The sequence below is a fragment of the Harpia harpyja genome, chromosome 22 (genome assembly GCF_026419915.1).
Source record: "Harpia harpyja isolate bHarHar1 chromosome 22, bHarHar1 primary haplotype, whole genome shotgun sequence".
Classification (NCBI taxonomy): domain Eukaryota; kingdom Metazoa; phylum Chordata; class Aves; order Accipitriformes; family Accipitridae; genus Harpia; species Harpia harpyja.
Window position 1 is genome coordinate 4,653,142 of NC_068961.1, and position 21,027 is coordinate 4,674,168.

The window sequence follows — 21,027 nt, forward strand, 5'->3', positions numbered from 1 at the left end:
CCCTTATTTATTTTTTTTTTTTTATTGAGAGCTTTTGCAATTTAATTTATCTGGGTTAAGCCTACAGAGAAAAAAAAATACAAATACTGTGTTTGTGTATGTGTGTGTGAGTGTATAATGCCTAGGAAATCTCCTGTGTTATCTGTCTGTGTAACATTTTACCTTCCACTAGACAAATATATTTTTAAACAGTCTGGAATCAAAACAACATTCTCAGCATTCAAGACATTCTGTCATCACTGCCCATTTGTTGCCCTCTAGGTTTCTCTCAGCTGGCAAATCTCCCATTTAAGGAATTATCAGATTCATCTGCTTAGACAAGGCTGCAAAATAAAATGAAAAGCTGGATTATTCTAGAGAACTCATATTTTTCTTTCAGGGCAGAAAATCCAGTGCATGAGAGCTGAACGTTAACAGCAAATGGAACCAATCTCTCAGACTTCACAATTCCACCTCACTATTCTCTGCAAAATCTAATTTTGACGAAGACGCCACAACATTTATTTTACATTTATCCTTTACTTCTTTAAATATGTTTATTTCCACTTATTACATTAACCTGTTTTGGAGCCCTAAATATTATGCTCTTAGGCAATGGGTTTTTTCTACTGCAGTTCTAGTAAGTATGCTGCTTGCGCATACTGCTGGTTCTACATTATTTTTCATAAAGAATTACCAATTGCTTTGCTATCATTTTCCCTACATCAAATTTTTTGCAGCGAGCAAGTGTACAAAAAAAAAAGGAAGAAAACATATAAAAATGAATAAATTACCAGTTTTCCACAGCAAGATGGCTCAGGATTTACCTGAGTGATGGAGTAGCTTTCATGTCAGCAGCTGTACTGAAAACCATGCCTGTGTTTCTGGGCCCACTGGCTGCAGCACCAAGATTTCTGGAGGCATACGCCATGGTTCTTAGTACTGTAATACACTAAAACTCCACACAACACTTTCCTATCAAAGTGTGGGAACACTACTTTCTCCCCCTAGCTAGAAAGAAAACTGTGGGAAGGTCTGGAGAAGTGTCTCAACATCAGTTTTCCTTACTAAACAGCTAAAGCAGATTTCATTTTCTTGCCACAGAGGAGTGAACTAACAAAAACTCTGTCAAACTCAGGTTAGGGTTTCACGCATTGAGTGTGTACGCACATGCACGTGCATCAAGTTAAGCAGAAAATGAACGTAAGAGAAATCCTAAGTGATCCTAAAGTGATTAACATACAGCAAACCCGTTACGGAGCCAGAACTGCTTTATGGAGACTACTGTCTTCCAGTATTGATACTAAACCACTATCTTATGCTGTTCACCCAAGTAAGAGTCTATTTCAAGGTGTTATATTGTTATAACAGAGTGATTAATCAATTTCTTTTTTAGAGCCTCCTCTGAACGCTTAAAAATTCACGATTCACTTTGTTAGTATTCTGTAAAGCTTTCCATACTTTTTGAGTTGAATGATTAAATTTATCTGTGGTTGCTAATGGTCACAATATGGAAAATGCTCCATATGAAAGTCACCGTTCCACATACACCCAGTGGATCTCCTTAAACACATTGCAAATCCCAAACAAAAAGGACCGCAAGTGACAAAAGCTTTTCATTTATTCTCAAACAGGCTAACCTGAATATGCTGTTTGTGCAAAAGGTAGACAGGACCAACTTGTGAAGAAATACTGCAAATGGAACAAATAAAGTAGTGCATTATATTTGCCACATCTTAAAGTTGGAAATTAGTCCATAAACTCATTTGGATTCAGGCCCTACCGACTCAGGTTTTACAAGATAAAAACTCATGCAAGATTTGATGGATGAAATGAGGACTACCAAAAAGCATGCTGAATTTGGAAATTTGATGTGTTCAAGTTCATCACTAAATTTACAAGATTTTCTACTAGGTTCCAAGGGTCTTCATACTGTCTTACTTATTTAGACTGCACGTTCTAGTAATCCAGGCTTGGGCACCAAAAGATACCAAGTACTACACTTTGCCGTTCTGGGCATAAAGTATTAAAAATTTATTAAAGAAATCAAACCAACTGTTTAATAAGAGTGAATCCATCATCCATAGGAATTGTCAGAGATACAGACCTACAAATACATTTTGTTTTTATCGAATGTAGCAAGATATAATAGCATACAATCTCATTAAAGAGCTAACCAATAAACAATTTTGTGCCATCTGAAATGATAGTTCATTCTAAAACCTGAAGTCATGCACCAAAGAATAGTAAGATATACTGTAACGTAATAAAAAACAATGTAAGAAGAGCAATGTATAAAGGTATCTATCAGTAAGTAATACTATTACAAGGTTCTAGCAACATAAACCATGGTTGATTATCTGAGTGATTTCTCTGTTGGGTGCATTGCAACATATACTCTGGAACGCAAAAGTTAAATGATCTTCTTGTTTCTCTTTTATTTTTTCTTGAGCTGCTCAGCTATTCAGAATTATGTAACTGAAGGGTGTTTTCAGATGGAAAAAGTACCTTGGTTCCAAAAGAGGCACTGACGTGACTTTTCAGAAATACGTTAAAAATAAACCATCATAAAAATTGCATTGTCATTACCATTAAAGGTGACGAATATGTTCTAATTCATTGGTAATTTTTCAGGTACAGGCATCCCTCCACCAAGGCACTTCACTTCCTCCTCCCCAGGAAAAGGGGGCTCAAATATTATCATCAGATGGCAATGGAGACCCACCACAGGGCTAGTGAAGGGGCACTTCATTAGCAGTCTGCTGACAGATGCAAACATTCTGCAAAATTCTTTAAAGCAGAAGCATGCCATTAACTTCAGTATTTATTGCTTTCTATGAAAGATAAGTGACTCAACGTTGGGAGGGGCTTTACAAGGCTAATATTTTGTCCCTGTCTAATGCTTTTTTGCTTCGTGATGTGCCTGCCTATTATGAGACTAAACTTATTCCAAAGAATAAATTAAGCAATAAGACATGACAAGCAGCCCATTTGTAGGCAATTTACTTACCACCTGAGGCATGCCACAGCGGCTCAAGGCCAAAGGCTGAGTAACTTTAACCATTCAATAAATGCAATAATAATCGAACTGAAATGCACAGCTTTGGGAGACTTTATTTCTATCATGATATAGAATTTATATATAGAATCAAGTGCTTCTGTGCATTTAGTGACTGTTATTAAATAAATGATATTGTTAAGAAACTTTTTTTTTAACCATCGTTCTGAAAATGCTATCCAACACAAATTAAATAGAGGTTTATATACATTGTTCTATGACCAGATGTTGCTTGTGAAATGACAGAACTACCCCCTGGACGGTAGGTTCAGTATCAGTTTAAAAAAAATCCATGCAGACATGTATAAATATTAAAGAACTGGGCAGCATAGGACAGGACGGATATCAGCCACTCTAGAGATTTAGCAACTGGCCTGCGCTATCCTGATCACATACTAATTAATTAAGGTCTAGTTGTGGAAGCAACAAAGAATTAATTTAAAATAATTTATTTTTTCTAACAGCACTACCTCATCTCATTCTGAAGAGACCATGCACAGACATGCAGCTGTGCTACTGGAACATTACTTCGTTGCTCCAGCTTTAATGAATAAAACAATGACATTATTTAGGTTCGTGATCTATTCGCCAGTCACAGTAAGGTTCACCTCTTAAATAAATAGTGCGACAATCTGGCTTTAATTTGTACTCAGCATACCAACAATTGATTTTTCCCATAAACTCACTCTCTGCTCTGCTTTGTAACTACACGGTCTGATCCAGCTTAACCCTGGTGCGGAGAGCTGCCTTCCATCCATGTTCCTAAAAACTCCGAAAAATTAACACAACTGAGAATTTAAAAGACGTGAAGATCTACTCGTGAGGTGGAAAGAGTGGGCAGTAAACTGTTTTACAAGAAAGTGCAGCACCTGTTTGTTCTGTCTTCTTCATTCTGCTCTGATGAGTCTTATCTGCAAGGAGGGCTATTTTTAAAGATGAAGGTAAGAATAATAATTTCAAAAACTGAGGATTAGCTACTGGTTTCTCTACTCCTGTCTCTTCTAACCCACTCCCCCCAAACAAGGGAAAAAAATCTATCCATAGTTGAATACTGAATATGAACACACGTAAATAAAACCAAAACCCTTTAAACATCAGCAGACGGGTGTTTTCTAAATCCGTTAGTAAATGAATAATATCACATCCAAGCTCTTGGATGTTAACGACAGAAACATACAGCTCTGGGACAGGCTGCCACTGCTCCTCATGCTGAACTACAACACGCTAGCAAAAATCCAAGCAAGACTATTGTTATTTTCTTATTTAAGAAATCATATTCTATAAAGATGTTTCTTACAGTTTAGTCCAGACAAAACGTAACTTACAGTCTCATACTAGAAGAGCATTTGTGTTCCAATTTACGTGAGTCATTTTTTTCAAACATTTTAAATTTTTTGTGTATTTTCCATAAAACACAATTTTTCATAATATATACAATATTTAAAGTTATTTTAAATACAAATTTAAAATTAAAAGACCATAAAACCAGACTTACTACATCAAGTCAAACATCCACTTTAGCCAGCACCTCTTCTTCAACCATGGCAAAAGTAGGTATCTAATGAAGAATATATGAACAAAGCAAGGACCCAGTGGTACTCTCCCAGCCCCCAACAGCCTACAGCTCCGGGACCTCCTGATGGTTCCAGTATCGAGACACACCAGGATGTGTTTTAGTGGAACATTAATGCATACTCCTTGCAATTTCTGACCACAGAAAAAAATCCTGCTGTAGGTTTGTGGCAGGTATCATTGTAATGTTATAGGACAAAATACCTAATGGTGATTTTAGCTATCTTAACTCTACTAGTTGAACACAACCCTGTCCTTAATTTTTATATTTCATGTTCTAATTATGAAAAAGACTCTAGCATTCAACTCCTTCTTTTGAACTCGGCCCAAATCCAAAACCAGACAAACACGCGAATAGTTCTACAATAAATTTGCACATTGAAGCTATGCATGAGAACTGGGGAGTTTCACAACCATTTATTCAACAAATGTGAAATCTTCACGTATATGTACAAAAGTACAATTTGTAGAGGTCATAGACCTATCAAAAACTTAACCAGAGAAATGCCTTGCATGTTATCTTCCATTTTGAAATTCTGACTTTAGGAATATTGTGCCTCTGGTAAAATGGTGTTCTTTTCATGTGAGTGTAATCGCTTGGCATTGCACCTAAGAACATACCCAAAGTATGCAGTAATCTTGAGGACAAGCCCATCGCTCACTTACATTCTCCAAACAATCAGTCCTCAGACCTCTATGAATTTCCTTCAAACTAGAGAGACAGAATTCTTGTATTTTGGAGATGAAGTGCCAATGTCTTATGTTACAGCTGCTGCTGCTGCTGCACCGTCTTCTACTTTATTCTAGCTGAATAATTAAATACCCTTTAGTCCTTCTGACAGTCCTAGACTCAGTATGGCTGTTAATCAATATCACATAAAAGGGAATTAGGCTTAGGCAACTGTTGCACAAGGCAGAATGGATAAGGCAAGAGGGAAAGAGATCTCCTCTTTACAGTACAAGACTAATTTTCTGTATTTACAACACAATCTACCAAATGTGCGCACAGACTTGAGAATACACGATACACACACAGATGTGCAGGGCAATCCAAATTAACCTCAGAGATCTGTTACACCGTAACAGCAACCAACAGTCACTTCTCCTTCCATTCTTTCCTAAATTCCCCATCTTCACATGTTTCAGGGATCAAAGAAAACTCTCAGCACCAACATATTTAAAGTATTCCGTTTACAGGGAAAATTTGACGGTATTAAACCATTTCTGAAACTTTTACCATGTGATTGTAAAAGGGAAATATAAACAAAAGACATTTAATAAATACTATCTGAATTCTGCTCAGTGCAAAATATTTAGGAAGACTTATGTTTCCAATAATTCGAGGAATTTTTCTAGAATCTCTAAACCAGCCACAAGTTATGTGGGGTGTTTTTTTTCATGCTTTTCTTGTCCTGCAATGAATCAATAGGGCATTAAGAGCAATCCTAGGCTGAGAGTCCCAAAAAAATGAAAGATTCACATGAAGGGGTGTAAATTTTCCCCACGCTGCCCTGCCACCATGTTTATGCTTAGATCCACCCAGAGAAAAGGAGACACAGTTCCAAAGTCTCTTCAACAACTCTTAGCTTCTGATGAAATACTCCAGTATTGAATTAAGAAACACTTCAAACTTCCTTCCAGGCCAAGAAATGAACTCCCAAGTCAAACAGCAGCAATTTCAGATGGTTAATAAATGAATTAACAGCGATGATGACACCATCAAGCCACTGACATAGAGGTGGAAGACTCCGTGTACTCTTTACACTCCTCTGTTCTGGGTGGCCTCTTATATTTCATGTTTGAAGACCTGGTATTTACAAAACACACTAGTTAAACTTTAACCCATGCACATTGTAAAAATAACAACTCTGAGTAATGAGAAATAGACAGTGTTTCAAATGGAAAACACTTACTGTGTAACTGATTATTCTTGACATACTTTCTGAAGCACTTAGCTGAAATTCAATCTTGCAAGAAGCCAAAACAGTATTTTCCCCCCAATCCTATCGGTAACGTGAACAGAACCTGTATGTTCTACATCTAACTTATAACTTACTTCAATTTTTTTGTCTCACCAAGATTTGTTTCAAGGTCTACTAAGTGTGCTTCAGCTAGCACCTCCCTCAAAATGATCTAGAAAACGTATTTCATACAGCACACGGTCCACACGCATTCTTTTGAATCACAGAAAGAACAGCAAAACACCTTCAAACAAACCTGGGCTTTTTCAGTTTCTTCAGTCCCTTCCCTGGAAGTGCTTAGCCTCAAGGAAGGCTGGCCAACTTCTGGCTCCCCAGCCGGAGAAGCGATGGTGCAGGGCCGGAGCTACGCTGCTGAATCGGCTGGGGAAGGCACGAGCAGGAGGGACAGGGCACCTCTGGGCGTGAAAGGAGCCCAGGCAGAAGGGGCGGCCGCGGCCATGGTCTTTGCTACGTGCCCTGAGCTTTCGCTGTGTGCCCAGTCCAGCCTCCTTCTGAAGGGGTGCAAACGGTGCTCTGCGGCTGTTATCTGGCCCTCCCAGAGCTCGCTCACTTCGCTTCAGCCAACACCCTACGTGTTCTGTGGATCTTGGCCAAAAAGATTCTGGTGCTGCACAACCATTTACAACAGTGATATTTCAGTTACTTTTTTTCAGAATCTCTCATTACACACTGATTTAATATATAATGAAATACAATCTTTACACCAACTCGATACTGCAAATTGCTTACCATGAAGCTGTGTTACATACACACCTAAGGAATAATGTGTGCTAACCCCCATTTACTATTTTTGCACACTATATGCTAAAAAGTAATCAATGATCCTTTCTTATATCCAGGGTCATGATTTTTTTAAAATGGAAATTAAACTTCAATTACAATATATAAAAAAAATCCATCTTTTAAAAACAGTAAGAGCTTTTGAAACATTTTACCAGTTAATAAAATTCTATGTAAAACGTGCATGACATTTAATAAACAGTTCTGCATTTTGAAGCAATTCAATATGTACAAGAGGAATTATCTATAACTAGCGAAATTAACTGAGTATTTCTGGTCCCTATGTCCTCCAAGATTTTAAAACCAATAGATCTCAGCCTCTCTTTCTTAGTTTTCTAATGAAATTACTAACTGGTGAAAGTAGGGGCTTTCCTGCCTAGTAATCTCCTAAGCAGTTTCTCATCTTTAAGCTATTTGCTAAATTGATAAGCAGAAATGAAGAAAAGCCCTTCATCTTCTGGAAAGGCTACAGCTGCCCAATGTGGGTTTACTACCTTGCCCAGGTCCAGGTGCATAGTTCTCACAGTTGAGTTGATGACTTTCTCTAAAACTCCAGCAGCAAATACTGTCCGAATATAAATTCCATTAGATCAAGGAGAATAATAAATTCAGGACTTAATAGGTCCCGATTTTGCTTAGGACTTAATAGGACTTCCAGGTCATGATTTTGCATTTCATATTCAACTGCAAAGAAAATCTGTTCCATTTCTTGTAAAAATTCAAATATTTTATTTTTAAGAGATTCATATATTGATTTGTGATTCAGCAGAATCTCCTTATGATGCAGCAATCATCTGGAGTGGATGTAGTGTGTCAGGCAATACTGCTAGACTTGCAGAATGTTGATTAAAAAGCATGTCTTAAAAAATGGAAGTGGTAAGTACAACTATAATGAAAGCATCCAGAGAAATCCAAGCAAGAGACTAAAGACAAAGATACATAAATAAATGCGCAGCTCAGTTCCCAAAATAGTTTACATTACCAAACTAATCTCTCCTTCTGTAGGGTCACAGCCAAGTGTCATTGTATTTGTAATCTAAACTGAAGCCAAAAATAAACAGAAATAATATTTAAAGAGCACAAGTATTCCACCTTTAAATCTCAACTTTCTACAAAGAGTTTAGGAGATGTCTAAATGCAAAGTAATTTTAAAAAGCTATGTTTTACAGAAATACTAATACTTGCCTAAAATTGGATCTCCCCTAAATGCCTTTATTTAACCCAACTGACCATAATGTCTAACAATTTAGCTGAGTGTACAAAGACCTTATTTCTCCCTTCCGTCAAAATGGACTGTCATACAGACCAGTCTGTTAAATGGGCATCTTTGCCCCTTCTGCAGACAGTTTTCCTCTGACACTTTCCTCGTTTTTTACTACAGAGGCTCCGGCTGGAATGGGAAACTGCATGAGACAAACATTCCTTTAATTAGTGTAGATTGCTATGCTATGAATCAACAAATACACACCGCCAGTGCTACCACTATAGTTGTCTTTGTCGCGGAGGCCTATATGTTTGCCTCTAGTTTCCACCAGAACTCAGCTGCCTTAATCCCCCCATATGCCACTCACCTTCTTATTTCACTGTGTGCCAATTCTTCACGCTAAAAGGCAGTCTGTACATGTATGGAATTTTTTTTTAATTATGTCTCCAACCTACCACCTGTCAAACTCTACTTGACATTTACAATAGTGTCTGCAGAGTAATCTGTATCTATTCCAGTTTTTTCCACTGTGAACTACTCTTGCTCTTACTTTATGAATTCACTTTCATTGTATACTCCTCATATAAAGCTCTTCCTTTTTTGTATACATGTATATTATGGTTGAATACGAAATTTGAAATAGAGAAACAGTACATTCTTTATGATGAGGATGAATTGCATAATATGTATTGAACAACTCCTCTTCACTTTGGCAGGCAGAATGCATATTCTTCTCTCTCTGTTCAGGCATTCAACCATCACTTTGGACTTTGGGAAAAAAAAGCTAAATTAAGTTTTCAGTGAAGCGTTGCTATAGACCTCTGCTATAAAGTAAGAGCTATATCAAGCAACCAACAGTCAGCTTAAATCCCAAATGTTTTCATGTTTTGCATTTAAGGTTGGATGATAACTTTGCTCTTTTCTTTTACTGCAACTCTCAACAACAATGAGCAGTCTCAAGAGATGAAAATAGTTTCTTAGTCTGAAAATCATATGGAAAAAATCAACTGCCCTTTAAAAAAAGTTATAAATGTCTGGACAAACTTTTCCCAGATTTTCCTTCTTCAGTTATTTAATGAACATATGGTTATTTATAATGTGAGCTACACTTGTAGTATTTCAAAAATTAGTTATAAACATGCCTAGAGCTACTCAGCTCCTCCCAGGACTACACTGACCTCACTCAATAGCCTTCCAGTATTGTTTGCTTTGGGATCTCTTTGACAGTGAACCCATGTTCTTACTTCAGTGCCTTCTCCCTGCCTTAAAATTTACCTTAGTTTTCTTCTCTTAGCAAGTACCTTATAGCAGGTTACTTAACCTTCAGAAAGATCATAACATCAGATATCAATTATCACAAATAAAAACCTTGGCCAGGAGGCATAGCTGATTAAAAATACATATAAAATGAATGCAAGCTCAGCTATATTTTAAACTAAATATTTAAAGGGACAATAAGGAGTCAACCATTTAGGTTAGTGAAATGTAGCAGAAGGTAATAGCTGGGTTGATGTCTTTTTGACAGGTACAATATGGACACGTGTCTGAGCGAGGCTCCTCTCAAAAGTCGACAGACAGGTACTTCTGGACCATGATACACCTGATGGGTGAGACTCTGCCCCAGAGGGAGAGAGGCTGTGTGCTGGGAGCACCTACGCCTGGGCCAGGGATGGCTCGGAGGTGGACAGACACCTCTGTTACCTGAGGTCTGTGTAACCCAAGAAGTTAGGTGAGATGATCCCACCCAAAAGACCCTATGTTAATACATAACAGGGATACAGCTAAGAGACTAGAAATGCAGTCTTCTACTTTTCTTTCTCATGTATGTATGTAAATGTGTGTGTGCCTATTTTTTTTTAAAAAAAAGAGGGAGCATCACCCTGAAAATCCAAATGAATCCGTTTCCATATTTATGCATGTTATTTTACTCACTGTTACTATCTATGGGGTTTAATTGAAATTCTCATGTAAATACACTGGTTTGCTCAAAAGTCCTTCCTGTTTAATGGAGATTTAATTCAATTCAGCGTATCATTTAACTCACTAAATGGTAAAACAACAGTGTTTTCCTTTGCAATCAACATAAACTGCAGATGTAAAAAGTGTATCAGAAGATGGCAGGTTTTTTTACTCTAACTTCTAGCATTTCCTCAAGTACTCTAGTACACTGTCTTATCTACTTTGGAAATTCGATCCTACTGGAAAAAAAAACCAACGCAAACCAAAGCATTGACTGAAACATGAATGTTGCATATAACCATGACTTCAATTGAAAAAGAAACTGCTCGTTTCTTAAATTTCTTCTTACAATATATGGAATTACGCTTTGTTTTAAATGTTCCTATTCACGGTGAATTGTATTTTATACTTCATTTGGGGATTCCACAGAGCTCTGTCCTTGACTCCCTTATTCTCCACTCACAAGGGAATCTCATTCAAAAGTGATTTTAATTATCACTTATGAATAGATCATAGAATCATAGAATCATTTAGGTTGGAAAAGACCTTTAAGATCATCGAGTCCAACTGTCAACCATGCCCACTAATCCATGTCATGAAGTGTCTTGTCTACGTGCTTTTTGAATACCTCCAGGGATGGTGACACCACCACTTCCCTGGACAGCCTGTTCCAATGCCTGAACAGATAGTCTGTGTTCCAGACTTGCCTCTTCTCCACTGAAGACCAGAATCCTCATCCATTTCTGATGCGATCAGGACTTTTGGCTGTCAACTCCAGAGTCATTTTGAACACTCAATATTCCCTCCCCTTCCTCTGCAGCCCTTCTTGCTACACTACTTCTTTTGGCAAGTACTGTCAACATCACAGTCATCTTGTTTGTCACAAAGACCTGTAACCCTTGATAACATTATCTTTAACCTATACATTATTCCAGATCTCCCATCTGGAAAAATCTCCAAATTTATCTAAGTAACTTTGTTTTTCTGTAGAATCATAGAATCACAGAATGGTTTGGGTTGGAAGGGACATTCAAAGATCATTTAGTTCCACACCCCTGCCATGAGGAGAGACGTCTTTCACTAGATGAGGTTGCTCAAAGCCCCGTCTAACCTGGCCTTGAACACTTCCAATGATGGGGCATCCACAACTTCTCTGGGCAACCTGTTCCAGTGTCTATATAACACCTGAATGCAGCTCTTATTAATCACAAAGTTTATGCATAACATTTCTAAGTACCTTATGACTAAATCACACTATCACCTCAAATGCAAGCATTTTTTTTCATTTTTAAGGTCTTTCATAGTCCTTCTCTAACCTCCTTTATCTTATTTACATGTTAGTGCCCTTGCCTCCTTACTACATTTTTATACAGTAATCTTCATGTTTCTTTCTATGCTGCCTCTTCTGCTGGGAAAATGCTTCCTATAAACATCCGTCAAACTACTTCATTAAGGTCCTTCATATTCTCTTCAGAACTTTAGAAAAGATGAACATTTTCTATGAAAAACATGGCTTTTATAAGAAAACCAAAACGTGCTATTCTAATGAGGGAAAAAAAAAATCACTTCTTGCATTCAAATAGAATTTCAAGCAATTTTATCCCCTCAGATATACCTTTAAAAATGAATGGAAATAATGGCTACAGTTGAAGGACTCCAGTAACTTGTCACCGAATCTGCTCAGCTTACCAGTGTTATTCCAGATTCTCATCCTGCAAATTCATTCTGGACTTGAAAGTCAAACAGACTTTCTCTGTTATGGCTAACCAAAGTAATCAAGATTTTCCACGTAAAAATTTTTGCCATCACACCTGTTGTAATTCCGTTAACATTACAGAGGCAGCCAGGATAAGGTTTGGCTCTACACTTGGAATTTAGTTAACGATCTAGTTGATGTCTGAGCCAAAAAATAATTTAATTTGCAAATCTGTAGAGCATTTTTGCAGGAATAAAAAAGCAGTACACAGGAACTCAGAACATTAAAATACAAAGAATGTGAGGATCTGATCCACAGAATACGAGACAAACAGATTAATCTAGAGTACGGGCTTTCAGTTTTGTAAAATAAAATTTTAAGTGTTAAACTTTTTGTACTGCATGCTCTCCTGAACACAACATGATTCCTTGCTTGCTCATGTTCTTATTGTGTCTGATTTTACTGTATGTTGTTAAAAAAAGCAGAAACTGTAATTATATCAGAGTGTATTCAGACGATGTTTTATGGCACAATGAAACCCTTTGAAAGCCCGGTCTCTCCAACACCTTCACATCCCCCTCAGATGCTGAACCCAGGTGACACCACTCCTGGTTATTTCATGTTTACCGCACAAACCCACCACCACCAAGGACGGAAATTCCAAGGTGTGCTTCAAGAAGCTTTCCAAACAAAGAGCTCTTATGACAGATGTTTTATGTTTTAACATGTTTTCCTAAGAAAAGCTACACAGTCTTGAAAGCTTTCTAACTCGGGCAGCTACGAGCCCCGAGTGGAATTTCTGCAAACCCATGCGAGGCTTTGTGAGAAAGGCTTTTGATCATGGACATCGGAAATCCCAGGGCAAAGGCAATAGCCTGCTAACTTTTTATTCTTTGCTGTTCCACAATAGCTAACAAAATCAAGATTAGGTAACCCTTCCTCCCCACCCCCCACCCTCCAAAAAAGTGAGATGGGTCACAGTCAGAAAGTTTTATTTAGGCAAACCTCTGCAATGCTTTTATTAGGTTGCTAGGAAAACATCAAACCAAGCTTTTAACATATGCACTACGCTTCTAAAAACTCTTCTGCCTCACTCTCAAATTTACAGCTTATCTAAAAGAAACTGGAGAAAAGGCATAGGAGCAAGAGTGGCACAACACATCAGACCAATAAAACAGTTATATACGAAATATCCCAAGAAATCACAATTGATGAGGCAAACTTTCCAAATGTGGTTACTTAGTTTTCTCTTTCCTCGCAGAAGTTAGGGTTTCGCCCCCACCCCGCCACTTGTGTACTTCTCCAAATTCAGGCAGAACTGGTTAAGCACTACAAAGGTGCATTGTTTCTTCTACTCTTTCCTCTCCATACATTATTGCTTTATTTGTAAGGAAAGCATATTACTCAACTGGCTTATGTCCTCCTAAAATACAGTGGCCAAGATGGAGAAATAAATCCTTTGAGAAGATTGACAATAAATTGAATATTTAATAAATGTTGTGGACAGTACTGATTAAAGGAGACAAGATGAGATTATCATATTCTCATAATTGTAACCCAGACACTTGGTTTACTACAGAAGTAGCATCAGAAGATGTGCATGTGGGCAGGAGCCGTTGAACTGGGGGGAGATTTTGTTTTACAGGGGGTCAGTTATGGGAGATGACACAGTGAGGAGAAGCACTGGAATTAAAACTTTCCCTACAATTACCCCATACACCACCACCACCACCCCCCTCCTCCTCCAGGGATGGTTCTTCTGGGTTTTAAACAGATCACTCAGAACTTACACATATGAAGACACAATAATTCTATGTGGGAAGTTCTGCTTTAATTAAAGTTAGCTCTTTAGAGAAGATTATTTCTAACATGTGAGTTTAAACTCTTCTCTTACAACCAAGCTGTTTCTTGTTTTCAGTTGAAACAAATACTTCATCCTGTAAATTTACTTAAAAGAATTTTTTTTCTCCGAAAAAAGTGTATGCCATATTTTCAGTTCATGTATCAGACTTTGGTTAACTGCATTGTAACAGCTTTTAGCATATGAAAATCAAAGCTTTTTATGCACTGCAGTGTATTTCATGATATGATATATGACATACACTGACAAAATAAAAGAAAAATTAACAATTTATACCCTGTATTGCCAACTAATGGTTTCTTAATGGCACTAGAGAAAAGAGAAAAGGAAAAGAAAGCGAAGGTTTTAATGTTAAACTATGCATCAAAACCACTGAACAGCAATTGCCGTGGCTGTACTGGAAACAGGGAACACCAAGAGCTGATGACATTCCCGTTTTTCCAGCTCTGCCTCCAGCCTCCAGTGAGACCCACACATGCATGTCGATTCCTTTATTCTGGAAAGACAGGAGCAGAAATGACGTGCTATCTCCTGTATATGTACTAAGAATCCACTAAAAAAAGACTATCAGGTTCTTCCTGAAAAACTGGGGGGAAAGTATTTTTGCAGAACACAAATGTGTTCCAGATACGAATTTTCCCAGGTTCAAGCAGGGTTGGTACCTTGTCCTGCTAATTCCTCACTGGCCACTAACATTTTTTCCAATTGACAGATGAAGACAGTCAAGGAACATGTCTGAAACGATGTCATTTAATCCCGGTACTACTAAACTACACCAGCAGCACCGGTCAACAATTCACCGCAGTCTGGGGCCACATTCTTTTGTTTATTTTGATACACACAAGCACATGCACACAGAGCTTCCCCAGCCCAGCACCACTTCAAAACAACAACAACAACGACAACAACAACAAAAAACCCGCAGAAAAAACAAAGACTACAAAAAGTCAAACACTGTAACAAAGTACCAGTCTTATCCTCTGACAAAACAAAACCTTAATCAAATAATAAGTAACCTAATATCTCCTTCTGCCTTAAATCCTTCCCCATTCCTCACCAACCCCCACTTCCCTTGAAAACCAGATGGCCCCAGCAATATGCCCTGAAGGTCAACAGATGCACCATGTCTTTGGACGAAGAAAAGGTATATAATATCTTTAATAATATTTCCAGATGATAAAACTGGAAAACACACGGTGAAAAAAAACCCCACACAAACATCTACAGCACGGAAACAAACCAAGCACAGTTACTGTGTTAAAACATCCAAGACACCAATGAAAATAAAAGCCAAGTAGTGAACTCTTATTAATGCTATGAATAATAAATAACAAGTGAAAAGAAGATTGATTTTTTTTTTTAAAAGTTACTGTAAGAAATTACATAAAGAAAGGATACTAAATAACTCTGGGGACTGGTAATGGATATGGCTGCTTATTTGTTATGGCTGTCAAAAGTTACGAATTTCAAGATTTCCATGTTTTTATAAAAAGTGCCCCTGTCTTTTGGCATCATAGGAAATTGTGTCAGTGAGTGAGTAAATGAACGCGTGCATAGGTGAATAAACAGGTGAACAATTTAGCCTGGGGTGGGTTGGCTGAGGCTGCACTCAGTTCCAGCAAAGTATGTCTGGAGAGAATCAAACAAATTACAGATCAAGCTATTTGAGATTTTCACTGGTAAATTTGAAGTCCAAATCCAGGTCTGTGAATCTTAATGTGAAAACTAATTCTAGTGAAAACATTATTGTGCTCCACGCCTTCTGCGTTCCACTACCCCCAGGTCAAATTTGTCCAATTTACTGATAAAAACAATTTTTTAACTGCTGACTCTATCAGAAAGTCAGGTAGATACCTTTCCTCAGAACATCCGTGATAAAATATTTTATTCTGCTCCCTGTCACAACTGGGAAATTCTATATTCTTTACCTTTTGTGCATGGGTACAGTTGTGATTATCACTGACTGCAGTATGACTCCCTAAATTGGATCCCAAGGCAGAACTGCGTTTTAAGGCTTAGGTAACTGAGGTTCCTATAATCTATCCTATAACTTACTACTCACAGGAATAGAGGTGTATCTATCTGTGCAGATATGCTAAGCTCATGGCACATAAAAAGTAGCGCAAATTAACTTAGCACTCTTTCCTCAACATGAAATAACTTGTTAGCCCACAGTAACTTGCTCATGTGTCCTTAGTTAAAAACTCTACGCTCCACAAAAAATACAATTCAGTTTTATTTTCTCATAGGTTCAGAGCTAACAGTAGTACCAACAAACAAACCAACCTCTCCCAAGTGTATGCATCCATAAAGTACCCTGAGTAGCCTCTTTTTACTTAGATTTATGCCGCCTTTTGAAATAAAACTTTTTGTACTTGTACACAAATAATATAATAAAGCCTAATCCTGTCTGAAACCACAACCATACAAATCAAAAAGCCTTCAGCTACCTGCTGCTAATAGCACAATGCTAATGCAGGTATGCTGCTGGGGCCAAAAGGTATTAATAACCTTTAGCCTTGGACTGATACCAGCAGTGCAAAGCAGCTTCCACCAAAGCAAATGATGAAAGCCAGACGGTACTTCACTGGCAAAACGGGCAGGCACAGAGGAATAACATACCCACTTTAGCTTAAACTCTGGTGGCCAGACTTTCTAATGTAGATCTGAATTGCAGATCCGAGGACCTGCCTCCATTAGAAAGCCTCTTCTGGCCTAACGGAGATGCCATGCACATGAGTAGAAAGTGTTTCTTTTCCATCAGGGTCCCACCATCTTCCCAAGCAACACTCGGTACAATGACAGAAGCACCCACAGTTTGGCAGATGGGGCCTGTGGCAGCATTTTTTCTGGCCCTGAGGAGGGCCCTTTCCCCTTTGTCCTGTTCACTCCTCGTCAGCAGAGCCCTATGGTGTAGACCAAGGCAGAAAGGGCAGCCACGCTTTCAGGGGACAGTGAACCGAACGGCAAAACAAGGCAGAAACAAAACATTGGGGATGTGCTGTCAGTCTCAAAAGCGAGACTGAAGAATGCAACACACAGGCATACAAAATGAAGAAAAACTGAAAGCCCGTAACCAAAAAAGAGAGGAAAACAAAATGAAACAAAACAAACCACACATGTGCTTTATAATTTTATTGGGGCTTTTTGCCATCCGTTTAAAGAGAGTAGAGGTCAAACTTGAAAGCAAGCTCTGTCTCCGAGGTTCTCAATCTAGAACTGCTATTTGAAATAAAAGAAAATCCATTTGCAGACTGCTTAGGCCTCATGTAGCCCTGTGCACACATGAGGTGTGCTATGGAATTTACTTGGTAATGTTAGTGAGAGAATCCATTTGTGTGAGAATATTATTTAAGACAAGTTTTGTTGTGCGTTGGAGCTGTCAACATCTTTGTGACTTTCGGTCCTCCAAGCACACTTTTGACTGCCTCATTTAAACACTCCAGAAGTGGTGCCAAATGCAGGAGAGAGGACAGAGAAATTTCCTTCCCTACGAGGGGCTTCAGCATTGTGCTCACAAGCACGTTTTTCAACAAATCCTTGTAATTTAAATGTATTTGTTTTGTATTCAGGTGGGCATGCAAAGGCATCCTGACTTTCAGTATTACTGAAGATACAGTAATACTATACTTTTGAAGAGGGTTTAAAAGTCCCGAGAAGAGTTTTGTTTTTCTCTTTCTCCCCTCTACGGAAGCCAGAACGTGCGCAGTATACTATCACTTCAAAGCCCTGCTAACACAGAAGCCAGAGGGGGTATGTATCTGACAGGGAGACTCAATACATCCTAAAGTAGTACTGTAAATGTATATTCTATTTCAAGAAACTCTAGAATAAGGTGCTGAGAAATTAAAGCTATTAATCTGAATCATTTTATTCATTTCCATAAACCCACTGTAAAGACTGCGGAATCTGTGGCGAGACTTCACTAGATTTTTGGTGTAAATAAGGAGTAACAACATTATGTCAACGGAGCACCATTACAATCTGGGAAAAGCCTATTACTGATGAAATTGAAAAATAAAGCAGCGTGCATGTCAGCCCAGCAAAGCAAGCAGCTGATTTCTAGGTTTGATTGTGTGGAAAGGGAGAAGTTATATGAGAATAAAAGACTTTGAAAGCTGCTCCATTTTTAGAACACAGAGAATGCAAAATTGTAAACATTTTACAGTAGGTCAGGTTCAGGGCCTAACAACGGCAGCCTAGCATTCACACTGTGTAACAGAAACACCAGCAGAGATCTCTCCAAAGCAGCTCCACATTATTAGTCCATTGAAATATTTATTTGGCAAGATAGAACATCAATAATGTTATCTCGTAAGTTTTCTATTTTTAAAATATTTGTAATTGCATTAGATGGGCCTAATGCTCAAACCACTTTTTTGCAACATTTTTTTAAAAGATAAACAAAACTTCCTAGCCTCATCTGAATTATTTATTCTTCTCTTCAGAATTACAAGCCAGTGAATATCAGTATAAAGAAGCTCAGAAGCATCCAATCCAGCCAGCTGTTTTCAAGATATAACAGGAGACAGGAAGCCTTGATCAATAATAATATATTGTTATTTGTATTAAGCTGCTGCCTAGGAATCCTAATTATGAGTCTTATACGCAAGATGATATTAAAATCTAGAAAAATCCAGATGAAAAAAGAGACAAGATAATCCTTGTCTCCAGAAGTTATAATTTAAGAACAAAATCAGAGACACAGGATGGATGATGTATTCTGGCAGATGAAAAGTATAACAAAACAACGCATTTGTCTCCAGGACACGCTGCAAAGGAGATACTCATAGTAGCTTGAGTACTGCAAGACACGCTACGTTCCACGTTATTTAATTTTTCCTGTAGTAAAGTGTAACTGGCCCAGGTGAAGCATCGCCCTAAAGAAGCTGCACTGTTTTGCTAACCATGCTAACTTGGGCTTCTGTACAAAACCCCACACTGTGCAGTGCTCTTACAGCCAATAAACAAACATTGCTCAGCATTTTCAGTGCAATGATTTGTTCTTCTTTGTTTTAAAGTGGCTACCTCTTAGAGTCACCTGATCAGACTGTCGCTCTCTGCCCGAATTCATGTTGTCACGGACCTTGTGGGACCCATCCAAAACAAGGGACATAATGAAAGCAGGCAGTTGGGTAACAAGCCTGCTCCAAAAAGCACTGCAGTGGAGCCTTGCTCAGAGGGAAGGAGCAGCTCTGCCAGCATCCATGCTGGCACAGCAGTATGAAACAGGTATTCTTTCCAAAGGGCTTTTCAAAACAAACCCTGCAGTTTTCTTTCCAGTTCCATTTTCAGACTCCTCTGCTCCAGTTGTTAAAGAAAAAATGACAGTGGCAGAAGAATAGATGTGAAGCAAACTGTAATACCTCCTACAAATAGTATCCCTCCTATTCCTTTGATACACATAAAATTTGAATGTGTAGTTCCTTGGAAAAGCCTTTTTTCCCCCCAATTAAAAAAAAAAGTTTATCTGGACAGCTCTAGAAAACACAAAGGAAACACAGCGAGGGTTTGATTCACGAGAACACATCTTCTGTTTGATATTGGTACAGCTGCAGCAGTCTTTGTGAAGTGTTTTCCCTGGGCTTGCACTGACACCGAAGCAGCACAGCCAGCCTCTGGAAGAGGGAATCAGCTACATGGGCACTTTGTGTTTCCAACTGATGTGTAGCATGCATCCACAGAATCGGAGGTGTTCTAGCATAGGTTTCACAGTGTTATGCTTAACTGAGGAAAAGGGAGCCAAACCATCCCTCTCTCTCCAGCTCTTCATTACAAAATGAAGGGAGTACACTACCTTTTGCCTTCAATTGATTTGGACTGCATAGGTTGTGATTATGCTCAAAAATCAACATTGGTCCTGCAAAAAGGCTTACTGCACTATTGTGTTAAAGACAGACATGACAAGGAAGAAGAGGAAAAGCCTATTCAAAGCAAGAAATGAGCCCTCAAAAACCAATGTACATCAGTGCCACAACATTGATACTGCTAGTAGTTACCTGAAAACGACACTTTTGAAACACCGCTTGGAAGCTGGTAGGGAAGCCCACCAGTAACGGCAACATGCCTGGCTCTGTTTGGCTTTTTTGTTTGTTTTGTTTTTTCTTTTTCCCTACTCTTTTCTTTTTTCCTCTCTCTTATTACTATAAACAGATGCAGACGATTATGAGCCTAGCTGTTAAGAGCTCTGGTAGTTTCAGACCGGAGAGCCCCCCTGCACAACCCACCAGGCAGAAGAGGTTACATGAGCCCAGGGCCATAGTGCTTCCACAGGAGCTCACGGGCTAGCTTGCATTTGCTTGAGCAGTTGATGAAAGATTAAGCCCAGCAGATGAGTACAACAGGCAATTTCACATCTTAAACCACCACAGCTTAATCTACCAGAGTTTACGAGACAGTCGTTTACGTTAAAGGTCCAAATGCCAAAGGAGCGCATCACTCTTTTTAAGACTTCCCATGATATTCCAAATAAGTTACTTCCTTATTCTCCTGGGGTTTAAAATTCCTTATACAATTTCTGCCTTTTTCAACAGGATACTGAGAAAATTAAGTCATTAAAGCATTGAGATCATTTGAAGAATGGAAGGAAACAAACTGCCGCAAAAAGCTAGTACAATTTGCTAAAAATTGGTTTTATTATCCCGCTTAATAATGGGATAATGCACTTGAACAGCAGAGAATTTTGTAGTGGATTATTCAGAGGGAATTGTTTTGTGCAGAACATTTCTGCATTAATATTAAAAACCTTCTTGGCCTAGAGATACTTCAATGTAACGGTTATATGCATTTCTATTTCACGTCACATAACGTCTGCTTATAACGCAATGCTCTGACACTCAAAAGGTGAGAAAATTAAGAAAGTCGTTTTTAGAAGCGCTAAATACTTTAGAAAACAACACTTCATTAGTATAATCACTAAAAAGCGTGTGATCACAG

At 38.4% G+C, this 21,027-nt stretch overlaps 1 protein-coding gene and 1 long non-coding RNA gene across 7 annotated transcripts in view; one reads left to right on the top strand and one right to left on the bottom strand.

Annotated features, from left to right (window-relative positions):
• The window catches only part of TBL1X (transducin beta like 1 X-linked), a 203,517-nt gene that overhangs the window by 109,036 nt on the left and 73,454 nt on the right, over positions 1-21,027 (bottom strand). The window contains exon 1 of one of the 6 annotated variants that reach the window (XM_052773756.1): positions 6,827-6,845. The exons of the other annotated variants lie outside the window; for them this stretch is intronic. The gene's annotated coding sequence lies outside the window, so the exon portion shown is untranslated. Of the gene's footprint in view, positions 1-6,826; positions 6,846-21,027 lie in introns of those variants that run through there. 6 annotated transcript variants of the gene reach the window in all.
• Positions 2,621-10,569, top strand: LOC128135150 (uncharacterized). The gene is made up of 2 exons (XR_008232970.1): positions 2,621-3,978; positions 10,101-10,569. It is a non-coding gene; the product is annotated as an uncharacterized LOC128135150 (long non-coding RNA).